This window comes from Eptesicus fuscus, chromosome 8, assembly GCF_027574615.1.
Source record: "Eptesicus fuscus isolate TK198812 chromosome 8, DD_ASM_mEF_20220401, whole genome shotgun sequence".
Lineage (NCBI taxonomy): Eukaryota > Metazoa > Chordata > Mammalia > Chiroptera > Vespertilionidae > Eptesicus > Eptesicus fuscus.
The window spans coordinates 41,295,346-41,320,588 of NC_072480.1; the positions used below are offsets into that span (position 1 = coordinate 41,295,346).

The 25,243-nt window shown below is 42.8% G+C and overlaps 1 pseudogene; it reads left to right on the forward strand.

The window, feature by feature from the left end:
• Positions 1 to 10,223: 10,223 nt before the first annotated feature.
• Positions 10,224 to 17,589, forward strand: LOC103288400 (U2 small nuclear ribonucleoprotein auxiliary factor 35 kDa subunit-related protein 2-like; annotated as a pseudogene).
• Positions 17,590 to 25,243: the final 7,654 nt, after the last annotated feature.

Sequence of the window (25,243 nt, forward strand, 5' to 3'; positions counted from 1 at the left end):
TTGAGCTGTCAGTTAGGAATCACGGCAGTGTGATTTATCAATAGACTGAGTGACCTTCTGTTTTAGCTGGTGGTAGAACTGGAAGACAGCGCCCTCTACTGCAAATACACAGCTCTTCCTCTTAGTGTGCCATTAATCTAAGCGAGTGGTTTGCATTTGCTGGAAGCAGCTCACCCTTATTATAATTACAGCTTTTTAAGTTTTGTCCTGTATCAATTGCTCCTACACGTTTATTAAAAATTATTAAAATAAAAAAAAAACTTCAAGCATATTTCTATACCTTCCAGCAAATTAATTTACAAAATCAGTATTTCAGATAAAATGCTTCCTCCTTGCTAATTAAACTGCAGAATAAGGAAACATTATCTTTGATAGCAAACTGAATCTTTAAATAGTGTTTGGATTATATTGATATTAATAACCCATCTGCATTAACTCGAATTATTTTATAGTCTCTATAAAAAGAAGGATTTAGACTTATTTTTCTGCCATAATATCATGGTCTCCTCAGGGAAAGATATTATTCTCAATCAGAGCTTTGTGGGTCCTTGAGTGATATGAAATCATTGTGGACCAGGACCTTACAAGCAAATATTCTTACTGTCATCATATAAATATATGCATTTTTAAAAGTAGGTCTTTCTGATTTAATGGATATTTATTTGATCCAAAACCCAAATAAGATGAAAGTAAAATATGAGGAAAAGGACATTCTAGCAGCTATTGAACAGGAAATATTGAATATGTTTAAAAGAATTAAAATAACATATCTGATTTCTAATAACACATAATCTTTTAATGTTCAGATATAATTTGCTACAATGTGCTACAAATTCTGGTTGTTTTAAAAAACTGTTAGATATACACTATTCCAAATACATTTATTTTATCTCTAAGGTGTTTCATAATTATCATTTTAAAATATCTTCTTGTATTTTTAAATTGGACATGAACCACCATTGTGTAAGTATTATTTTGTTGGTTGTATCACAGACTTCAGTACTTAAAGTTATTTGCTAAAGCTGTCTTTCCTCAGTCTCTCTTAGATGTGGTTTTCATTGCACCACAGATTAGGGCAGACCAGGTTGGGAATATGAAAAGATGTGCTTCACTATTTCACAAAATTTCCACTTTGTACTCCATGCTTTTTCCTCCCCAGTTTAATTATTAGGTGGTTGCCTCTCTCACGCAAATAGATCCGAGCGTGGGCTTCGGACCTCAGGTCCTTGCATGGCTTTGACTTTTCCTCTCTCTCCTGATATACATACACACCATGACTTGTTCATAAAAGATCTGCAGCAAAGTTGAATAATATGTAAATTTTATGTTGTAATGAATTAGGTCCTAAGATCTTTAAAGGTCAGACACCTGGTATAATACATCACATTTTTTAATATCAACTGCAAAATAACTGTAATAAATTTTTCCAACACCACATCCTCACACACTGTTACCCACAAGGAAGCACCAAAGGAAATGTGTCATTTGTCAAAACATGCAGAAAAACTGGCATGTGTACAAGTCGCTTTAAAAGTAATGCTCAGGTTAGAAATAGCTTTCCATATGAATATTTTGTGGTTAAACAAAGAAAAACACATTAGTGCTTGACCAAAAGCATCTCCTGATATGTAAAAAGAATAAGAAAGAAACAACTAATTCTAGGATATATGATAAAAATAATTTTAATTAGATACGGGATAATGTGTAATTTATAAGCAAAAAGCTTTGTTTATCTTTAAGGAAAAATTCAACAGGCATGGAAATTTAAGCATGGATGAGTGAATGGGCTGTTATAAAAATGTATAGCTGAGTTATAGAAATTTTATAGTTGCTATTAAAATAAAAATATTTATTTCTTTTATAATGCTATTTGCAAGTTTCAATTACAAGTCTCTATTATAGGAACATTTCTGTTAGTGAAGGAAGGAAAAGAGATTTGCCTGCGAATAAAGCAGACTTTGGGGATTAAAATATGTAAACCCACATAAGTACTTGCCCCATTCCCATCAACCCCATGCCCCAATTCTCCTAAGGTGTGTTTTTTTAACATAAGATACAGCATGGAGGGACCTAGAGAGTATTATGTTAAATGCAATAAGCCAGTCAGAGAAATACAACTATCATATGGTCTCACTCATATGTGGAATCTAATGAACAAAATAAACTGATGAACAAAATAGATCCAGAGACATAGAAACATGGAACAGACTGACAAATATCAGAGGGGAGGTGGGGACGAGATTAACCAAAGAACTTATCCTATCTAATAAAAGGGTAATATGCAAATTAACCATCACTCCATCACAAATATGGCGGCGCCCAGTCCTCTCAGCCCCACTGGAGTCCACCCTGGCCACAGAGGGCCTCTGAGCAGTGGACACGGAGCAGCCGGGGGGTGAGGGAGAATGCTTTCGTTGTTGCCCCGGTGACAAGGCAAGTGTTCCGCGCCCGGCTGCGGATGGGCCTCTGGGCTGCGGAGAGCCTCTGGGCAGCGGGTGTGGAGCAGCCAGGCCCCTCAGAGAGCTACTGGTGCACGGATTCATGTGCAGGGCTACTAGTATGCATATAGCATAACCATTCATACACTCCTTGGTGAAGGCCCAGGGGGTGAATGGGGGGAGGGAAGGGGACACCTGTAATACTTTCAACAATAAAGATAAATTTGAAAAAAAAGATACAGTGAAATGAACAGATAGTCAGAAATGTTCACCTTTAGAGTTTTTAATGTTGATCCAGACAGGTCCCTGATAGGGCAATGCTATTGAAGGCATGCCCTTAAAATACACTGAGTGGCCAGATTATTATGATCTCTGAACACATAATAATCTGGCCACTCAGTGTGTGTGTGTGTGTGTGTATATATATATATATATTAGAGGCCCAGTGCATGAATTCATGCATGGGTGGGGTCTGGCCAGCCTGGCAGGGGGAGGGGACATGGGCAGTTGGCTGGCCTGCCTGCTGGTCGAACTCCTGGTCAAGGGGACAATTTGCATATTAGCCTTTTATTATATAGGCTATACACTGAGTGGCCAGATTATTATGCGTTCAGAGATCATAATAATCTGGTCACTCAGTGTATATATTGTAAGTGGTTATTTTACATACACCCCTGGAGCTGATATTCTGGTAGGGGGAAGATAGACAATGAGCAAGCAAATAATTAAATAGCTATCATGGCAATGAATATTCAGATAGAAATTGAGACTGTATTTGAGAAATACCTGAATGAATTTATCCATTTAAGTAGTAATTGTGTTTTAAACTGGAATACACTTAAAGAAAGACTGATCACTTACTAGTAAACAACCCATTGTATTTTTTCTAACATTTTCTATAATGGTTCTGTTAGCACATACATATGGCATCAGTCAATAGTTGCAAAGTGAAGTGGCAATTTTGTCCAGGTCATTAAGAGGCACCCCATGAGTAAAAAAATTAAAGCCAGCATAGTTTTAGTATTTGAAAGTTCTGGAAAATTTCCAAAATCCCCCCCTTTTTAATACATATACACAAAGTTAACCAAACTATTCATAACCTTTATAGCCAGATCTAAAGTGAACTTTCTAAGCTGAGGAGAATGAACTCCACCCCCATCCTCCCCCACCCCCACCTCCAACTCCCCCCACACACACACACACACAGCAGCTGAGCACTGTGTTCTTGCTCCAAACCAATCCAATGCAGAGCTCAGTAGACAAATGGAGGGGCGTGAGGAGATCAAAACTCAACCTCTCAGTGTTTAAATTAGTTTGTTCAAAATGGGCCATGGACATGAGGAAACTATTTAAAGAAAAGAAATGTACAGTAATCTAAGGAAAACAATTTAAAGTAAATTGACCCCAAAAGAATGTTTTAGAACATAACCTAATGCTCGTGAAGGTGTACTAAGAAGAACATGCTATACTCCGCTGGCAGAAGTGTAAATTTCTTTTGTTTTCTGGAAAACAATTCTAGAAAATAGGACTCTGGTAAACAATTTGGCAGTGTGACCCATTCATTCTTTCATTTAACCAATGTTTATGGAGTGCTTAGCTTATGCCTGACAGTGAACAAACACAAAAAATCCCTGCTTTCATGGAGCTGATATTCTGGTGGGGGAAGATAGACAATGAGCAAGCAAATAATTAAATAGCTAGCATGTCACATGTTGTTAAGAGTGATGGAGAAATCGTTTTAATTTGCAGGGAAGGGAGCAGCATTATGTGGTTACTTTAGTAGTATGGTCAAGAGTAGCTTTATTGAAAAGGTGGCATTTGAGCAAAGACCAGAAAGAAGTAAAGGTTATCAAGGGGAGGCACGCAGCCATGTTTCATCCCAGAATTCTACGTAGACCAAGCTCCATGCCATCAGATTGGTTTACCGCCAGCAACGAAGTTGGGGGAAAGCCCACCTCCCAATATGCTCTCTCCTATGGTGCCCATGTGGCAGACCTGCTGCCTGGATAGCCCTGTACTAGAGAACCCAACCCTGTCTTGGGCAATCATGTAGGCACCCAGCAACCAAGGATGCCCAGTGCCCCTGAGGAGCTGTCCTCTGTGCTGACAGGCTGCTGGGCCAAGGCGCTAGAACACCAGCAGGACAGGGCTAGTGTCTTGCTAGCCTCTAAGCAGGGGGAGCCCAGCCCTTTATAACACCCTCATGAGCACTTGGCCTGCTCCTCCCTTTCCTGTCCCAGTTCTGAGTGTTCTCTGAGGAAACTCATAATGGTACTTTTCATCTATCTTGTGAAATTAGCAGAAATCAAAACCAGGTATATATCTAAAGTTATTCCACAGTTATTTAAAATAGAAATAGCCAGTAAAAGGCAGAACTGTAACTTATATTCACAATAAATTAGATATTTGTGTGCATAGAAAAAAGACAGAAAAGAAATTCATTAATGTCACAGCCATCGTTATAGGGCAGGTATCAGCAAATTACGGCCCAACGTGCCAAGTCTGACCCAAGGCTTGTTTTTGTAAAATTTTACCAGAGCACAGTCATGCACACTTGTGTAGCCTCTTTTGAAATACAACAGAGCTGAGGAGTTAAAGCAGAGATTATATGGCATACAAACCTAAACCATTGACTTTCTGATCCTTGACAGAAAAGGTTTACTTGCCCTTGGTCTACAAAGCTCAGTTACAAAGGTTTTGTTTTTCTCCCTGTGTCTCTGTATATTTTACCTTTTCTAAAGATAACAATACATGACGGTTATAGTCAGAAAAAAGATAAACACAGTCATGCGTCCCTTAACAAGGAGGATACATTCTGAGAAATGTATCGTTAGGTACTTTTGTCATTGTGAGGAAATCATAGAGTGCACTTACACAAACCTAGAGAGTATAGCTCACTACACACCAGGCTGTATGGTATAGTCTATTGTCTGAGGCTCTAAACCTGAATACTGTAGGCAATTATAATACAATAAGTATTTTTATAACATCTAAATATAACTAAACACAGAAAGGGTAGAGTAAAAATAAGATATAAAAGATAAAGAATGGTACACCTGTATGGGGCACTTACCATGAATGGAGCTTGCAGGACAGGAAGTGGCTCTAGATGAGTCAGTGAGTAAGTGATGAGTAAATGAGAAGGTCTAGGACATTACTCTAAACTATTGTAGACTTTACAAATGCTGTACACCTAGGCTACACTAAATTTTAAAATTTAGATTTTATGTAGTTTTTTTTCTTCAAAAATAAATTAACCTTAGTTTACTGTAACCATTTTACTTCATAAACTTTTTAATTTTTTAACATTTTGACTTTTAAACACTAACACATCATATAGATGTACAAAAATAATTTCTTTCTTTATATCCTTATTTCATAAGCATTTTTCTCTTCAAAAAAATATTTTTTACTGCTTTAGCTTTTATTAAAAACCAAGACACATACATTAGCCTAGGCCTACACAGGGTCAAGATCTCAATATCATTTTCTTTCACCTCCACACAAGTTCTTCAGTGACAAAAGCACACATGGAGCTGTCATTTCCTATAATGACAATGCCTTCTTCTGAAATACCTCCTGCAGCACCTACCTGAGGTCCTTGAAGAGGTGTCACTCTTTTCAGAAATATGTTCATGGTGGTTTGCTTGGTTTGTTTCATTTTTTTTTATCATAGACTAGAGGCCCGATTCACGAACTTCGTGAAAGAGCCTTGGCCTCGGCCCCCGCCCACCACCGCCATGGCAGGGGGCCTCTGCTGCCTCTACCTTGGCACCCGCCCACTGCGGTTTTGTCCAGAAGGACGTCTGGAAGGACATCCAGTCTAATTAGCATATTATGATTTTATTATTATAGATTATTATAGATTTGCTTGTAAGCATATACTGCACCATGGACATTCTTTTCCAATAATGAGAACATTTAGATCTTGGGGTCCATGTTTTCAAATATTTTTTAGTAAATATAAAATGTAAACTTTTATTTTTAAGCTTTTATTTTTTTATTTTTTTAAATAAATCTTTATTGTTCAGATTATTACAGTTGTTCCTCTTTTTTTCCCCCATAGTTCCCCTCCACCCGGTTCCCACCCCATCCTCTGCCCTTACCCTGCCACCCACTGTCCTCATCCATAGGTGTACGATTTTTGTCCAGTCTCTTCCCGCACCCCCCCACCCCACTTTCCCCCTGAGGATGGTCAGTCCACTCCCTTTCTATACCCCTGATTCTATTATATTCACCAGTTTATTCTGTTTATCAGATTTTTTATTCACTTGATTTTTAAATTCACTTGTTAATAGATATGTATTTGTTGTTCATAATTTTTATCTTTACCTTTTTCTTCTTCTTCCTCTTCTTAAAGAATACCTTCAGCATTTCATATAATTCTGGTTTGGTGGTGATGAACTCCTTTAGCTTTTTCTTATCTGTGAAGCTCTTTATCTGACCTTCAGTTCTGAATGATAGCTTTACTGGGTAGAGTAATCTTGATTGTAGGTTCTTGCTATTCATCATTTTGAATATTTCTCGCCACTCCTGTCTGGCCTGCATAGTTTCTGTTGAGAAATCAGCTCACAGTTGTATGGGTGCTCCCTTATAGGTAACTAACTGTTTTTCTCTTGCTGCTTTTAAGATTCTCTCTTTGTCTTTTGCCCTTGGCATTTTAATTATGATGTGTCTTGGTGTGGTCCTCTTTGGATTCCTTTTGTTTGGGGTTCTCTGTGCTTCCTGGACTTAAAAGTCTATTTCTTTCACCAGGTAGGGGAAGTTTTCTGTCATTATTTCTTCAAATAGGTTTTCAATATCTTGCTTTCTCTCTTCTTCTGGCACCCCCATAATTTGGATGTTGGTAGGCTTGAAGTTGTCCCAGAGGCTCCTTACACTATCTTCATATTTTTGGATTCTTTTTTCGTTTTGCTTTTCCCATTGGGTGTTTTTGCTTCTTTGTATTTCAAATATTTGACTTGATTCTTGCGATCCTCTAGTCTGTTGTTGGATCTCTGTATATTATTCTTTATTTCAGTCAGTGTATGCTTAATTTCTGATTGGTCCTTTTTCATATCCTTGAGGGTCTCACTAAATTTATCAGCGATTTCTAGAAAATTCTTGAAAAACCTTATAACTGTGGTTTTGAACTCTATATCCAGTCATTTGCTTTCCTCAATTTCTTTCATTTGTGACCTGTTCCTTTGTCTCTGCATTTTGGCTGCTCCCCTGAGTTGATAAAGTGGCTTTGTGCACTAGGTGTCTTATAGGGCCCAGTGGCTCAGCCTCCCCAGTTACCTGAGGTGGACACTCTTGGTACACCCCTTTGTGGTCTGTGTGCACAGTCTTGTTGTAGTTAAGCCTTGATTGTTGTTGGTATCACTGGGAGGAATTGACCTCCAGGCCAATTGGCTGTGAGGATCAGCTTTGTCTACGATGGGAGAATTTCTGTGCTGGAGACACCGTTATGAGGCAAGACTTGCTTCAGTGGGGCATTGGTGCTCACTGAGTCTGCCCCCTGAGTGTGTCCCATATGGATCTGAGGAGTTGTAATCTGGATGGTCCCACTCTGACCACTGGGTACACTGGCCCTTGGATCTCCAAGGAGGTGCTAATTTAGCCTCTGCCTGAGGCCACCCAGCAGGAGCTACAGAGAGATCTGCAGATTCCTCTTCTTTGTTTGGGGTTTGGAGGTGCCCAGATGAGGCCCAGCTGTGAAGCAATGCAGATTGGGCCTTCTTTTGGATGTTCTGGGTCTCTCTGACTCAGCTGCAGTTTGTTAGGTAATTTTAGGTTTCAAAGGACCAGGCTATTCATATGCAAAAACCTCTGCGCACAGCTTGGCTGGGGCGGGGTCTCTGGGCGGAGCAAACAGCAATGGCTGACCATCGGTTCTGCCCTAAGAGGCCTCCGGGTCTCAGTGTCCCTTGGTAATCACTGCAAGCACCTCTGAGAAAAAGCCGCCCTCGAGTTCCACCCAATGCCAGACAATCCAGTTTCTCCCCGTATGGTCCCCAGAGTCTCCTCCAGAACTGGAGTTCAGAGCAGTCGGGAGCTTGTGTCTCCCTCCAGATTGAAAAAGACAGCCACGTACTCAGTTGCCTGCCCTTTATGCGCACGCACCTCCGTACCTCAGCTCCTCTGAGTCTCAGTGTGCTTTTCTCTTTCCTTCTAGTTGTAGAATTTCCACTCAGCCAACCTTCCTGTGGTTCTGGATGATGTCCGTTTTGTCTTTTAGTTATAATTTTGAAGTGGTTGTGCAAGGCAGCAATTTCAGGTATTTACCTATGCCGCCATCTTGGTTTCTCTCTATAAGAACTTTTTAAGGAGCTTGTTGAGTTCTGCAAAAGCTTCTGCTAATGCCCCTTCACTTCTTTGGGGTTCTTCTTTTTCTTCTCCTTCAGTTTCCTTTTCTCTTGCCTCTTCTTCAGCTTTTCATTTCTGTTCCAGTTCCAATAATTTCTCATTGGTCATTTCCTCAGGAACCACCTCTAGGAGTTTCTGAGTGTTGTCCTCCTCCACACCCAGGTTAAAGTTGTTTGCCATCTTGACCACAGCCTTGTTGACTTTTACAACCTCCTCATCCCTGGCAAATCCTTTGCTGTCATAGGCAAACCTCTTGAGTGTCTTCTTCCAAATGCTATTCATACACTCCTTTGTGACATTACCCCAAGCCCAAGCAAGGTTCTTGAAGCAATCATAGATGTTGTAATTATTTCAGAATTATATCAGTGTCTTTCTCGGTTGTAGCAATTGCTGGGCAAAGGTCCTCCTCAGGTACTAGGCCTTAAAAGCTGCTATATCTCTTTTTAGGTGATGTTTGGAAAGAGAAACACCACTTTGATATTGGGATGAAGATCACCAATAAAAGGAGCATGTCCAGGAGCATTATTAACAATAATCAAAATATTGAAAAGTATGTTATTATCCAAACAGTATTTCTCCATTTCACTGGGACAGCAATTCAGGAGGCTATCTTGGAAGCAGAGTTGGATCATCCAGGACTTCTTACGGTTCCTGTTGTACAGTTCAGTGTGTGCTTATTGACATGCTTGTAGACCCTGGGGTTCTCACTGTGCCAGATCACAAGGGTTTCAATTTATAGCCTGCGACATTGCTCCCAAGCAAGACTGTTGTCCAGTCCTTAAAAGCCTTGAAGCCTGGCATTGACTTGGCCTCCTAATACATGAAAGTCCTTTTGGGCATAGTTTGCAGAATGGAGAGGTTTCATCCATACTCAATATTTGGTCTGCAAGTAATTTTTCTCCACAACCAGCTTATCTAGGATTTCCAAAATTTCTTCAACTGCCTTCACATCAGCATTCATGGACTCATCACTCACTTTTGCATTATGTAATAAATAACAATTCTTAAATTGTTTAAACCACCCAGTGCTAGCAGTAAATTCAACATCACAGTAAGGCCCTGCCTTTTCTTTCAACATCTCAATCACTTTGCTTTGGATGTGATTGTCATGGTGCTGAGAGGTGCATACTTCTGTGTCTGGTCTTCAATCCAGGTCACTAGAAGTTTCTCCTAGTCGGACAAAGACCCTTCTCAAACTTTCGCTAGTCTTGCTGCCTTCCATGAATGCCTTTAACAGCTTCTGTCACATTGTTTTTATTCTTTAAGACCATAGCTATGGTGGAATGGGACATGCCTGACTGCTGAGCAATAACCATCACTGATTTTCCACCTTCATAGTCCTTAATCACTTTTAGTTCTGTTTCCAGGTCAATTACTTGATGTAGTAACATTAACAGTCGATTTTGTACACCTAGAGACCATGATGAACAAAACAACATGGGATTAAATCAAGCACCAGAGAAAATGATGCAATCAAGAGACGCAGTAAATGAGATGTATGAGGCTTCTGCCAGTGCAATACGGCAAACTTTTTTTTGTAAGTAGAAAGAATGCACTCTAAAATAATGATTAAAAGGTATAGTACAGTAAATACATAAACCAGCAACGTATTCATTGTCATTATCAACTGTTATATATTGTACATAACTGTATGTGCTAGACTTCTATACCACTTCAGTGCAGTAGGTTTGTTTACACCAGCATCAGCACAAACACGTGAGCACTCCCAAATATCACAGCTACCAGTCACTAGGTGATAGGACCTTTTCAGCTCCATTATAATCTTAGGGGACCAGCTTTATACATGTGGTTTGTTATTGACCAAAACGTCCATTATGAGGGACATTACTATATGTAATTTTGTTCTTTATTATTGTTTGGAAATATACTATAAAATTGTGAATGGTTATTATCAAACCCAGTTTGATCCTCAGCCCTAGTTAAATAGCTTATAATGTGGGCTATAACATTACCAAACATTTGTTGCTTGCACATATTGCCTTTCAGGCACCACTGTAAGCACTTTGCAACTACTAATTCCCAATCTTCATAATAATTCTATGAGACAGGAATTATTATTATCCCTTTTCACAGATGAGGAAAGTGTAAAACAAAGGAGTTAAATAATTCATCCCACGTCACACGCTTGTACACTGGAACCAGAATCAAGTCCAAGGTGTGTAGAGTCAGGCTTTATATTCCAAATCCTAGACTGTGCTGCCTCCTTGTGATTATTTAACTCTTGTACTGCCTGCATAGAAGAAAAATGTACTTTGTCCATGGCAAAAATTAGTTCTCTCAAGTTAATACTCAAAATCTGAAAACTTTTGCAGAGACTGAAAGAGGAAAGAGGTAGGTTGGGAGAGAAGAAAAAAGGGATAGATGTGGTAAGTTGAATTTTTATAGTCCAGACTATATTAAAAAGGGCATTCAAGGAAAGGGATCTGGTGTATTAGTCAGGGTTCTCCAGAGAAACAAAACCAATAGAGTGTGTTTGTGTGTGTATGTGTGTGGGGGGAAGGATGGTGAGGTGGGGACAGATTTATTTTAAGGAATTGACTCAAGCAATTGTGGAGAATGGTAATTCTGAATTCTACAGAGCAAGCAAGCTGGCTAGAGACAGACCCAGGGAAGAACTGATGCTGCAGCTTGAGTCTGGAGGCAGAATTCCTTCTTTCTTGGGGGACCTATTTTTTTTCTTTTAAGGTTTTTAAGTTATTGGATGAGGCTCACCTGAATTATGGAAAGTAATTTTCTTTATTCAAAGTCTACTGATATAAATGTTAATCTCATCTTATGCTCTAGCCAGTGTTCCCAATGGTTAGAGCATCGGCCCTTGCACCAAATGGTCAAGGGTTTGATTCCCACACGTGCGAGAGGCAACCAATCGATGAGTCTCTCTCACATTGATGTTTCTCTCTCTCTCTTTCTCTCTCTCTCTCTCTCTCTCTCTCTCTCTCTCCCTCTCCTCCCCTCCCCCACTCCCTTCCTCTCACTCTCTCTAAAAAATCAATGCAAAAAATATTCTCAGGTGAGGATTAACAAAAATAAAAAATAGCCCTAACCGGTTTGGCTCAGTGGTTGGAGCGTCGGCCTGCAGACTGAAGGGTCCCAGATTCAATTACAGTCAAGGGCATGTACCTTGGTTGCAGGCACATCCCCAGTGGGGGGTGTGCAGGAGGCAGCTGGTCGATGTTTCTCTTTCATCGATGTTTCTAACTCTCTATCCCTCTCCCTTCCTCTCTGTAAAAATCAATAACATATATTTAAAAATAAACAAATGTTAAATCTCATCTTTAAAAACAACTTCACAGCAACATCTAGACTGGTGCTGGACCAAATATCTGGGCAATGTAGCTTAGCCAAGTTGACACATAAAGGGAATGATCCCATCTGAGTAACTTAATAAGAGGGAAAATAAAAGAAGGAAGAGAGGACTGAGGTACACACCGCAGCACGAGGGGGGATTCTGGAGAGGAGCACGTGCTCTTCTTCCCTGAGGTTGTTTACAGTCTAGCAGGAGAAACAGACAAGCCAACAGAAAAGTCAGTGATGGACGGGCTCATGCCTGGACTCTAAATAGGATTTGGGCACGTCTAAGCATGGGTTGTCAACAGGTGGACAGGCAGCCTGGAGCTGGCTTTGGAGTTTAGCTTGATGGGGAGGGTAGATGGATGGGGGGGTGGGGGAGGAGCTGTAAAGGACAGCAAGGAGCCTAATGTCTCATCCCTGATCCAGTGCAGCAGGCCAAGTGGAAAGACTTGTCTTCCTAAGGCATTCTGTGACCCTCAGGAGCACCCGTGCTGCTTTAATGGGAGGGAGCGTGACAACGAATGGGGAGGGTAGCCTGGCTTCAGCCAAGGCCTCCAAGGACTTCCACGCCACTTTTAGACCTTCAGGCTTCATAGCTCAAGTAGGTCTAGGAAACAGTACTCTGCATCTCCAAGTAGTGTGGGAGAGCCTCAAATGAGTATCTCAGAGTGTTGGAGCAATGGACATGGGCGAGGCTGGATGGGAGGTTGCTGCACGTAGATGTCAGACATACCTGGAGAGTCTTCAGAATAACTGGTGCACCTGCGCACGGTTTTCTATGGATTAGGGTTGGATCAATGCCACTCTGACCCTGATAGTATGCATCGGCTGAGGAAACACTGGTGTCTGCACTCTGTGACACCTGTTTTGGTGGACATAAGCCCAGTGTGATGCAGAGGCAGGGAGGCTCAAGAGATCTTTGGAATCTGAGCAACTGCATATAATTCCATGCAACTTGAGCATGAAATACTTGTGGGGTGAAGATAAAGTGGGAATCACAGCTTCTCCGGGTTCACAGATCTTTTCAGATTGAAACCTTTTCAGACTGAATCACTGATCCACAATGATTCTACCATCCATCTCCCTCTACCCATTATCCCCCATGTCCCTTCACCGCAATTTTGTCTCCCTTTTGCACATGCTTCTTTCCAGAGAAAATGTCCATGTCCATTTGCAGACAAATAATTAGCAAACCTGTTTAATTGGAAACAGAAGCAGAATGTAAGCTCCATCAAGGCAGGAATTTTTTCTCTGTTGTTCACTATTTCATCCCTGGTGCTTCACAGAGATTGAGCAAACAAAATGTGTTGCTAAAGGAAAAAAAGTTATCTCAGTTTCCTATTATTTTGGAGATCAATAACAACTTCTATGGTAATAGGGAAGCCCAGGAAGATGTAAAATTGCTTACAGAGTGCCTGGCACATAGTTAGTGGTCAGCATAAGTCAGCTGTCATTATTTATACAAAGAAAAATAAAAGAAACAAATTAACTTTCCAGAAAAAAATTAAGTAGCAAGCATTTAGGGACTAGATTATGAAGGGCTTTTGTGCCATATGAGAAGTTTAAATTTTATCTAAAGGCAAGGTAAAAACTTCAGAGAATTTTAAGCAAAGGAATAAATCATATGAGTTATATATTAAAGAGACTTATTTCATAACAGTGTGAACAACAGAATAGAGTGGAATTTGAAACGTCAGAACAATCAAAAGGAGGTAGCCAATTGGAAAGGTATTTGGGAGGTAAAATTGGCAGTTGTTAAGGAATTTAAGAAAAAGAAAAAACTTAAGTGAAAGAAAATGCAGCATGAGAGAGAATTCTGGCTTAAGAGAGAATTTCTTACAAATAGGTTTATAAGTGGCTTACCAGGAAAGGTCATAATACCCCTTTTCTGGAAGTCTTTTAAAATGGGATGGAGACACCACTGTTTGGTAGCTGAAGTCTTGAGCGTGGTCAAGAGTTGATCCACTCTTTTGATACTATGATTTTAATGGAAAACCAAAAAGCAGACATTACAGTGTACAGATATAATATATAGTATTTGTAAGGCTTTAATCATATCCATCTTCTTATACTGTTTTTAGTTACTTACAGAATGTTTCCCACTCACCTTTAAATATGCTATCATTCTCTGCCCAGGAATTTTTTCCAATAATGTTTTCATTATGCCCCATCACTTTATGACAAAGACATTGCTGCATAGTGACTTCATTACTGTAAAGAAACAATGTGAGTTTAGAGCTGAAAAAAGTATAATTAAAAGCATAAATTATGGCTGCTGTCAAGACAACAGACATTAACACTGAAACTCAGAGCATAATGCAGAAATAGGTTAGGTTTATGCTACCAGAAATCATTGTGAACCTTGAGTGTTTTCTCTACAAATAATGTACCCAAAAGTTATTATGTTTTTTTGAACAAGGAAACTAGGTGAATCACCCTATATTGCCTCTTCTCTAGGTCTTTTCTCCTCTTCATACATGCTACACTGATATTACAAGGTGTTATGAGAATGTATTAAAGGCCACTGAAAGAGTTGTTAGTGTAAAGTAGAAGTCATTTAAAAAAACCAAAGAAGTTATGAAGATAGGCACTAACAGAGATCTTTAGTCTTGTATAAAATTCAAGGAAATTTATCCAACATTTAAAAAATATATGATGCTTTAACTACCATCTGCTAAGTAAAATCTCAGCTGTATCAATTCTTTAAAGTCTGAGATGGAGGGACATGCTTTCATAACACATTGTCCTCTCAAGCTAGCCTAATAATGATGTTCATAGAGCCATTCCCCATTGCCAGTGTGCGTCAAGACTTCAAAACAGAGACCAAAATGCCAATATAGGCACTCAAGGACGCTGTGCTTGGAGAAGAGAAGTTTGAGTACAGTTTTAGTCCTGGGGATTTTTACCGGACATGTTTTTATCTAGAATGGTAGGCCTCATAAACAGAGACCCACAACAGAGGACTGTGTACAAATAGAGGGCACTTAGCCACTTTTTTGGGGGTGTTACCGAGGAAATCTAATTTTTTCAAGGGGTTAGAATAGATGAGCTCTACAATTACCTACCACTCAGAGGTTTTCAAATCTACAGAAATACACACACACACACACACACACACACACACACACACACATCCTGAAAACTTTGACACTGAAAAATAACAAACAATGCTTCTCCAAAAACACTTCAATGTTTTCCTTTGTATGTGTATCTACATATACATTTCTATATGCTTATTTAGATAGATATATGTTTTAAAATTTATTTTATTGTTGAGAGTATTAAAGATATCCCCCATTTTTCCCCCTTTGCCCTCCTCCACCTGGCTCCCACCTCCTCCCTAGGCCTTCACTACACTATTGTCTGCGTCCATATATGCATATGAATTCTTTGGTTAATGTCTTCCCTCCCTGCCCCACCCCACTTCCCTCTGAGATCTGTCAGTCTGTTCTCTGCTTCCATTTCTATGGTCCTACTTCTAGATCTTTTTGTATATAGATATATATAGGTTGATATATGTACATGTAGATATACATATGGTTATATAGATGTATATATCTATATGATTCTACGTATTTACATATAGGTATCCTAATATATAAAAACCTTGGGTGGGGTGGACTGGAGGCTGGCCAACGGGAAGTCAGTGCTGGCCCTGCCCCCAAGCAAGCGGTTAAGGGCAATCAGGCGCAGGCAGAGGGGTTAGGGGTGATCAGGTAGGCAGACCAGCAGTTAGGGGAGATCAGGTAGGCAGGCCAGCAGTTAGGGGTGGTCAGGTAGGCAGACGGCCCCTCACAGGGCTGGCCCCTCCCCCCAGCAAAGAAAGAGGGAGGCCCAGGCCAGCCAAGCCATTGCACCCCAGCCTGTCACCTGCGAGGGAGGCCACTGGTGGCAGGGGAGGGGCGGCTGGGCTGCACAGATGGCAAGCAGTGGCAGCAGCGGGGAGGGGGCGATGGGGAGGCCAGCTGCCTGCAGCCCCGGGAAGGAAAGCCCAGATAGGCTCTGATCAGAGGCCAGGCCTAGGGACCCTACCCGAGGGGTCCCGGATTGTGAGAGGGTGCAGGCCAGGCTGAGGGACCCCGCCCCCGAGTGCACGAATTTTTGTGCATTGGGCCTCTAGTATAAAATAAAATAACATAGATGGGCATGGTGGCACTGGCAACGAGGCGGCCCCGGAGACAGTGATGCTCCCGGACAAACTGAGCCCCAAACAGTCCAGGGTGGCCCTGAAGAAGGGGAGACGAAGGAATCGTGGGCAGGAACTCACTGGCTTCAGAGACTCGGGATCCTCACAGAAGAAGGAGGAAAGGGAGGAAGCTTTTATTGAACAAGAAAAAGAGAGGCTGTTGGAGATAGAGAGGCAGCAGTTACAAGAGGAGTGGTTGCTGCGGGAGCAGAAGACACAAGAAGAATGCAGAACCAAGAGGGAAAAGGAAGAGGCAGCTAGAAGTCGGCAGGAAGAGCAAGTTAGAAGAAGAATGGGAAAAACCGCAGTGAAAACAGAAAGAGGAGGAGGAGCAGAAGCTGTGGGAGAAGCTAGGACGAGAGAAGGCTGCACAGAAGAGGCTGGAGCAGGAGGAAAATGAGCTGGAAAACAGCACCACTTGGCAAGTCCCAGAACCAGCCACGGATCTGAGAATGATGGGGAAGAGCGAGCCAACTGTCTGTTCTGCAGTAAAACGGGAGCTTGCAGATTCGGTGACGGGCGTTCACGGAAACACAATTTCCCAGTGTCAAGTCCCACCCTGCCTGTCAGAGGCGTGTGCAGGACGTTTGGAATGGAGCAGCGCCCAAGGGGTGCCCGCCACCCCCACGCCGGTCCTGAGCGCAGCGAGGAGGAGGCCCACCCGAGGACGTGCTCCCCAAGGTCAAGAACGCGGGGAAGGTGATCCAGGTCGCGGTCAGCTGCAACACGGAACCTCATCTGAAGGGCAATGTGTGTGTTCAGTACCTGTGGGAAGAATGCCGAGCGGCCCTGTCTCTGTCTAAGGGAGGATGGTCTGCAGGCCGGCAGCTCGGTGCGAATTCTGCCGGGTGACCCGGTGGAGAATGGCAATGCGTGGTTTGTGTGAAATACAGCAATGCCCGAGGGGAAACACTGCGTCTTTCTTCACGCGTTCGGAAATCCCAACAGTTGATCTGGGAAAGCTAATAGGGACCTGTCTCCAGATTGGTACGGCTCCTCCTTCGGGAAGAGCTCAGAGAGGAGAGAGGATGGGCCGCCACCACGAGCACCACGCCAGGCCCGGGAGGCAGCCCGGTCTAGCCCTTTTCTGCAAAAGGAGTGGAGAAGCTGAGAGGAAAAGGAGTAGACCCGGGGGTAGGAAATCTCACAGACACACAGGAAAAAAGTCGTGAAAGGCACAGTTCACGAAGTAGAGAAAGAAAAAGGGACCACAGCCGGGGCTCCGGCAGCGGGAGCAGCAGCCTGAGCAGCAGCCTGAGCGCCTCTAGGTCCGGGAAGTCGCAGTGGGAGGAGGTCAGGCAGTAGAGACAGAACTACTCATAGTCCCAAATCCAAATAAACCGATTTTGGCTTTAAATGATTGCATATGTTATTTATTATGGCTGCTCCAGACTTGGAGGGCTCTGAGCTTAAATGGGTTAGCGAGTCTGGCAGAACCCTATGTCACCTGGAACTCTATTTTAAAATACTCTTATTCTCTGATAATTTGTGTGCTTCTTTTAGAAAACCTAAATGTATAAATAACATGAATATTACTGTAATCCTAACCCTTAAAGATAACCAGTTAACACTGGAGCATTACTTGAGTCTTTTTTTTCTCTACTTATGGGTGTATGCACATTTTTTGCACAAAGGTCATACATAGATGGTGGCAGTTGAATATGCTTTTTCTCATAAAATATTGTCATATTTTCTTAAGGCCTATTCTTTTTTTTTTTTTTTTTTTAAATTTCTTTATTGATTAAGGTGTCACATATTTGTCCTCATCCCCCCATTCCCATCCCACCCCTCTCCCCACGCATGCCCCAATCCCCTGTTGAACTCAACCGTTGGATAGGCTTATATGCATGCATACAGGTCCTTTGGTTGAACTCTCCCCCTCCCCCCCACCCTCCCCCTACCCTCCCCTATCCTCCCTCTGAGGCCCGACAGTCCGATCGATGCCTCCTTGCTTCTGGTTCCGTTCTCGTTCCTCAGTCCATGTTGTTCATCATTTCCCCCAGATGAGCGAGATCATATGTCACTAGATATATACTAATAAGAACTGAATGTGAGACGAGCAACAATAGTTATGCTGACAGGCAAATGAATCAATCTGCAGCGAGCTTCCCCCTGGACCAACAGTTCCCCTGAGACCCAATTTCAATGTCCAGTAGTTCCTTATGTGTACATGTCAGCACTGACCCCTCAGCTCTGGATGGTGGACAAATGGTGGTAATGAAGGTCCGACTCCCTCTGGTTTGGTCTCGGCCGAACCCAGGGGCACGGCGTCACCCGGACTAAGGGGCACGTGGCCTCACCCATACCCAAGGGGCGCGTGGTCTCACCCGGGCCCGGGACCCAGCCTCACCCGGATGGATCCAGGGGCGCACAGCCTCACCCGGACCCAGGATCTGGCTTCACCCGTACCCAGGGACGCCTGGCCTCTCCCAGACCCAGGGGCACGTGGCCTCACCCGGGCTTAGTTGCACAAGGCCTCACCTGGTTCCAGGGACACATGGTCTCTCCCGGACCCAGGGACGCTTGGCCTCTCCCAGACCCAGGGCCACTTGGGCTCATCCGGGCCTAGGTGCACGAGGCCTCACCCGGATCCAGGGACACATGGTCTCACCCAGACCCAGGAACGTTTGGCCTCTCCCAGACCCAGGGCCACTTGGGCTCACCCGGGCCTAGGTGCACGAGGCCTCACCCGGATCCAGGGACACATGGTCTCACCCGGACCCAGGGACGCTTAGCCTCTTCCAGACCCAGGGGCACGTGGCCTCACCCGGGCCTAGGTGCACGAAGCCTCATCCGGATCCAGGGACACATGGTCTCACCCGGACCCAGGGACGCTTGGCCTCTCCCAGACCCAAGGGCACGTGGCCTCACCCGGGCCTAGGTGCACGAGGCCTCACCAGGATCCAGGGACACATGGTCTCACCCAGACCCAGGGATACTTGGCCTCTCCCAGACCCAGGGCCACTTGGGCTCACCCGGGCCTAGGTGCACGAGGCCTCACCCGGATCCAGGGACACATGGTCTCACCCGGACCCAGGGACGCTTGGCTTCTCCCAGACCCAGGGCCACTTGGGCTCACCCGGGCCTAGGTGCACGAGGCCTCACCCGGATCCTGGGACACATGGTCTCACCCGGACCCAGGGACGCTTGGCCTCTCCCAGACCCAGGGCCACTTGGGCTCACCCGGGCCTAGGTGCTCGAGGCCTCACCCAGATCCAGGGACACATGGTCTCACCCGGACCCAGGGACGCTTGGCCTCTCCCAGACTCAGGGCCACTTGGGCTCACCCGGGCCTAGGTGCACGAGGCCTCACCCAGATCCTGGGACACATGGTCTCACCCGGACCCAGGGACGCTTGGCCTCTCCCAGACCCAGGGCCACTTGGGCTCACCCGGGCCTAGGTGCACGAGGCCTCATCCGGATCCAGGGACACATGGTCTCACCCGGACCCAGGGACGCTTGGCCTCTCCCAGACCCAGGGCCACTTGGGCTCACCCGGGCCTAGGTGCTCGAGGCCTCACCCAGATCCAGGGACACATGGTCTCACCCGGACCCAGGGACGCTTGGCCTCTCCCAGACTCAGGGCCACTTGGGCTCACCCGGGCCTAGGTGCACGAGGCCTCACCCAGATCCTGGGACACATGGTCTCACCCGGACCCAGGGACGCTTGGCCTCTCCCAGACCCAGGGCCACTTGGGCTCACCCGGGCCTAGGTGCACGAGGCCTCATCCGGATCCAGGGACACATGGTCTCACCCGGACCCAGGGACGCTTGGCCTCTCCCAGACCCAGGGCCACTTGGGCTCACCCGGGCCTAGGTGCACGAGGCCTCACCCGGATCCTGGGACACATGGTCTCACCCGGACCCAGGGACGCTTGGCCTCTCCCAGACCCAGGGCCACTTGGGCTCACCCGGGCCTAGGTGCACGAGGCCTCACCCAGATCCTGGGACACATGGTCTCACCCGGACCCAGGGACGCTTGGCCTCTCCCAGACCCAGGGCCACTTGGGCTCACCCGGGCCTAGGTGCACGAGGCCTCATCCGGATCCAGGGACGCATGGTCTCACCCGGACCCAGGGACGCTTGGCCTCTCCCAGACCCAGGGCCACTTGGGCTCACCCGGGCCTAGGTGCACGAGGCCTCATCCGGATCCAGGGACACATGGTCTCACCCGGACCCAGGGACGCTTGGCCTCTCCCAGACCCAGGGCCACTTGGGCTCACCCGGGCCTAGGTGCACGAGGCCTCACCCGGATCCTGGGACACATGGTCTCACCCGGACCCAGGGACCCTTGGCCTCTCCCAGACCCAGGGCCACTTGGGCTCACCCGGGCCTAGGTGCACGAGGCCTCATCCGGATCCAGGGACGCATGGTCTCACCCGGACCCAGGGACGCTTGTTAAGGCCTATTCTTAATTTTACTCACTGCATAGTGTGGATCTCTTAATTTATTCAACTATATCCCTCTTGTTGGATTTTAAGTTAGCTTAAAGTAACTATTAAAGAATTCTGTGCTATAAAGAAACAATAAGTAAATAAGGTAGTTATATAAAATAAAATTATGCACACTGATTCTCCAGTGTCTTAGAGCCTTTCTACACACATAATCATATAGAAATAATAAAATGGTATATCTTATCACAATGAAGAGTAATAATAATAAATAAGAAGAGGGGAGGAAACTTTTTGACATAGATTGTGATGATGTTTTCATGGTGATACTTATCTCTAAACTCATTGTATATACATTAAACACAGGCAATGTCAAATAAAAACAGTATTGTTTTTCACATGGTAAATTAACAAATATTCAATTGAAAACCTCTGATCGTGGACAAAATAGTTTTAAACTAGTATCTGATACACTGAGGTGGAGGCAATTTAAATGTTCAATCCTTCTGAAAGGCAATAGGCAATATATTTTATGAGGTTTAAAAAAAATCTTACTATTTGACCCAGTAAAATTATTCATTGGAATATCCTAAGGAAAAAATAAAATATAAGAAGAACTTATAGGCATAAATATTTTCATTGCAGTGTTATTTACCATATAAAAATTACAATTATATAATTTCATCCAATTATAGAACTACTAGAGGCCCGGTGCACAAAATTCATGCATGGAGGGGGGTTGTCCCTCAGCCCAGCCTGTACCCTCTCCAATCTGGGACCCTTCGAAGGATGTCCAACTGCTCGTTTAGGCCCGATCCCACCTGGGATCGGGCCTAAACAGGCAGTCGAACATCCCTCTCACAATCCAGGACTGCTGGCTCCCAACTGCTTGCCTGCCTGCCTTCCTGATTGCCCCTAACCTGCTTCTGCCTGCCAGCCTGATCACACCCTAACCACTCCAGGTGAGCCCGGCCAGGGTGTGCGGAAAGCTTTGCTTCCCCTGTTGCCAGGGACAACCCTGGCCTGCTCTCTCAAGCTCCATTCTGCCACCATTTCTGTTTGAATTTGTTTACCTTCTATAATTGAAACTTTGTAGCTTGAGTGGAGGCTTAGGCCTGGCAAGGGCAGGCAGAAAGCTTGGCTTCCTCTGTTACCTGGGAAACCATGCTCTCTGTGGCTTTAGCCATCTTGGTTGGGTTAATTTGCATACTTGCTCTGATTGGGTGGTGGGCGTGGCTTTGTGGGCGTGGCTTGTGGTGTGTCGGAGGTATGGTCAATTTGCATATTTGTCTATTATTAGGTAGGATATGAAATATTATGCAGCCATTATAAAATTAATATTAAAAATAATATAACTAGGGGATGTTGGGAAGGAGGGTAAGAGATCAACCAAAGGACTTGTATGCATGCATATAAGCATAACCAATGGACAGAGTAGGGGGATGAAGGCATGTGCTGGGGGGTGGGAGCAGGCAGGGAGAGGTTAATGGGGGGAAAAGGAGACATATGCAATACTTTCAACAATAAAGAATTTAAATTAAAAATAAATAAATAAATAAATAATACAAATAAAATGCCTCTAAGAGCATGAAGTACTAAATGTATTTGAAAGCCCTGGTCTTATCTGTCCTCTGGATCCTGAGAAGTGCGATAGACCAATGCCTCTGATGTGATCTAATGTAAGAAAAATATAATACAATATATTTTCAGAAATATTTTCTATTGTTTTTATTTTTATTTCTATATAATAAACTCTATTACTTGTATCATGATTAGTAAAGATATTTTACGACAAGAAACTAAGAGAATTAGTCTCTTCACATACAAAGAAATATTTTCCTAATAATAAATAGCAGAGTATTTATCCCTAAAATTCATTACTTCACCACCAAAGAATATGCATATGTATGATTAAACAGCAGACTCCTTGAAGAGCGATTTGTCATGTTTACCAAAAAGTGAGGGCTAATTTCTGTTAAAATATTTTTCAATATTTTTAATGAATTTTAATAAAGGTTTATCAGGCGCTTGTTGTGGTGCAGAACTTTTATTAAATTCTGTGATCCATAAAACGTGTTGCTTTTTTTTTTTTTTTTTTTTTTTGAATGACACATAGTTTAGTTTTTCATTTAGAGGCTATAAAAGTGTTCACAAAAGTTATGTTGAAAAAAAGTGATTGAAAGTGCTAAAACACTGTACAGAATATAAAATCCTTTCATAGACTTTTTATGACACATGAAACATGAGTCTTAAAGGTTTAATGTTACTGACTTTTATACAAGGCTTTTTAATTCTTGATTCCAGTTATGGTTCTGCAAATGAACTGTGACATTAAAAGGAATCAGGCTGGAACTGCCTGGGCTCACTTTCTAGATGAGTTCCCACTGGCCATGAAAGGTTTGCTCTAGGACCCACCCCGCCCACAGCGGATTCACACTCACTTGCTTTCTCAGAACAGAGGAGTGAGCCTGCTTGATAGAGTCCCTCCCACCTAAATTCAGTATTAATGTTGGGGAGGGCGCCTCAATTACGACTGGTATATATGGAGTATGAAGAATGACTATTCCTTAATCCTGTTTCTTTAATATTGTACACCATTTACTGCTATAATTGTAATGTTGTCTTGAACTACAGAACCAATATTGATGTCTGTCCCATTAAAATAACGGATATAAATTCACTTTGGGGAATTTTGAGTCGAGGTGCTGACCTGAACCCAGTACAGAAGACAGATTCACTATTTTTTGTTAATTTCTAGTATTTGAAATTACCATATTAAGTTGCCATTTTTGTAAGTTAAAAGTATTGAAACCTTCAATTTCATATGGCTTACATTAATTTTAATATGTTTCAAAAGCCACAGTGGTGGTTTATATGAAGAGGAGAGTAGAGCAATATGTGATAAACTGGGTCAATTATAAGAAGTCAATCTGGGTAATTTACATTAGACTTCAGAGTAATATGCTCAACTTAAATTATCTTAAGTACTTCCTCAACATTACACATTATTTTGTATATGTAGACTCTGTTCTTATTGGTTCATTTCCTAGAGGAATCAAAGTTTCAGTTTCTATCTGTTGAAATTGTACTGTGAAATCACTTACAAAAATACTTGAACTTATAGAAAAGAATAAAAAAAGTATGGTGTTGAATAACTATTCCACACATATGTCAGCTGCATTAGAAATCATCAATGGTACACTCTAAAAGGCTGAAATAAAATATCTGTGCCATATATGATACTCATGATTCATCTGTTTGTTTTAATTTTAAAAAATATCTTTCTTATTTCAAAATTATTTTAATATGAAAGGGATTAGACATGGGATTTCTCAACATGAGTCATAACTTAATATGCTGGATATAACCAAAATATAGTAAAAATGTCTACTCCCTTGTAATCTGTGATGTTTCTAATATGAAACATATGGTTCTAACTTATAAAATAATTTCTTTCTCTATACATCTCAGCACCACATATTTTAAAACAAGGCTCACAAATTTTTCAATAATTTTAGTGTACTTCAGACATTATTGGAAGATATATATATATATATATTTGGTAATCATTTCTTTATTTAGGAAAGTTTTGTACAAAAACTTTTTTCTCTTTCCTGAATAATTCTTTTTTTTAATCTTTATTGTTCAAATTATTACAGATGTTGCTCTTCTTTCCCCCCATAGCTTCCCTCCACCCGGTTCCCACCCCACTCCAGGCTTTCCCCCACCCCCACTGACCTCATCCATAGGTGTAAGCTCTTTGTCCAATCTCTTCCCGCATCCGCCACAACCCCTTCCCCCTGAGAATTGTCAGTCTGCTCCCTTTCCATGCCCCTGATTCTATCACATTCACCAGTCTGTTCTGTTCATCAGGTTTTTTATTCATTTGGTTTTTAGGTTCACTTGTTGATAGATATGTATTTGTTGCCACTTTGTTGTTCATAATTTTTACCTTTACCTTTTTCTTCTTCTTCCTCTTCTTAGAGAATACCCTTCAGCATTTTATATAATACTGGTTTGGTGGTGATAAACTCCTTTAGCTTTTTCTTGTCTGTGAAGCTGTTTATCTGACTTTCAATTCTAAATGATAGCTTTGCTGGGTAGAGTAATCTTGGTTGTAGGGTCTTGCTATTCATTACTTTGAATATTTCTTGCGACTCCCTTCCTGCCTGCATAGTTTCTGTTGAGAAATCAGCTGACAGTTGTATGGGTACTCCCTTGTAGGTAACTAACTATTTTTCTCTTACTGCTTTTAAGATTCTCTCTTTGTCTTTTGCCCTTGGCATTTTAATTATGATGTGTCTTGGTGTGGTCCTCTTTGGAATCCTCTTGTTTGGGGTTCTCTGTGCTTCCTGGACTTGTAAGTCTATTTCTTTCACCAGGTAGGGGAAGTTTTCTGTCATTATTTCTTCAAATATGTTTCAATATCTTTCTCTCTCTCTTCTGGCACCCCCATAATTCGGATGTTGGTACACTTGAAGTTGTCCCAGAGGCTCCTTACACTATCTTCAACTTTTTGGATTCTTTTTTCTTTTTGCTTTACTGGTTGGGTGTTTTTTGCTTCTTCA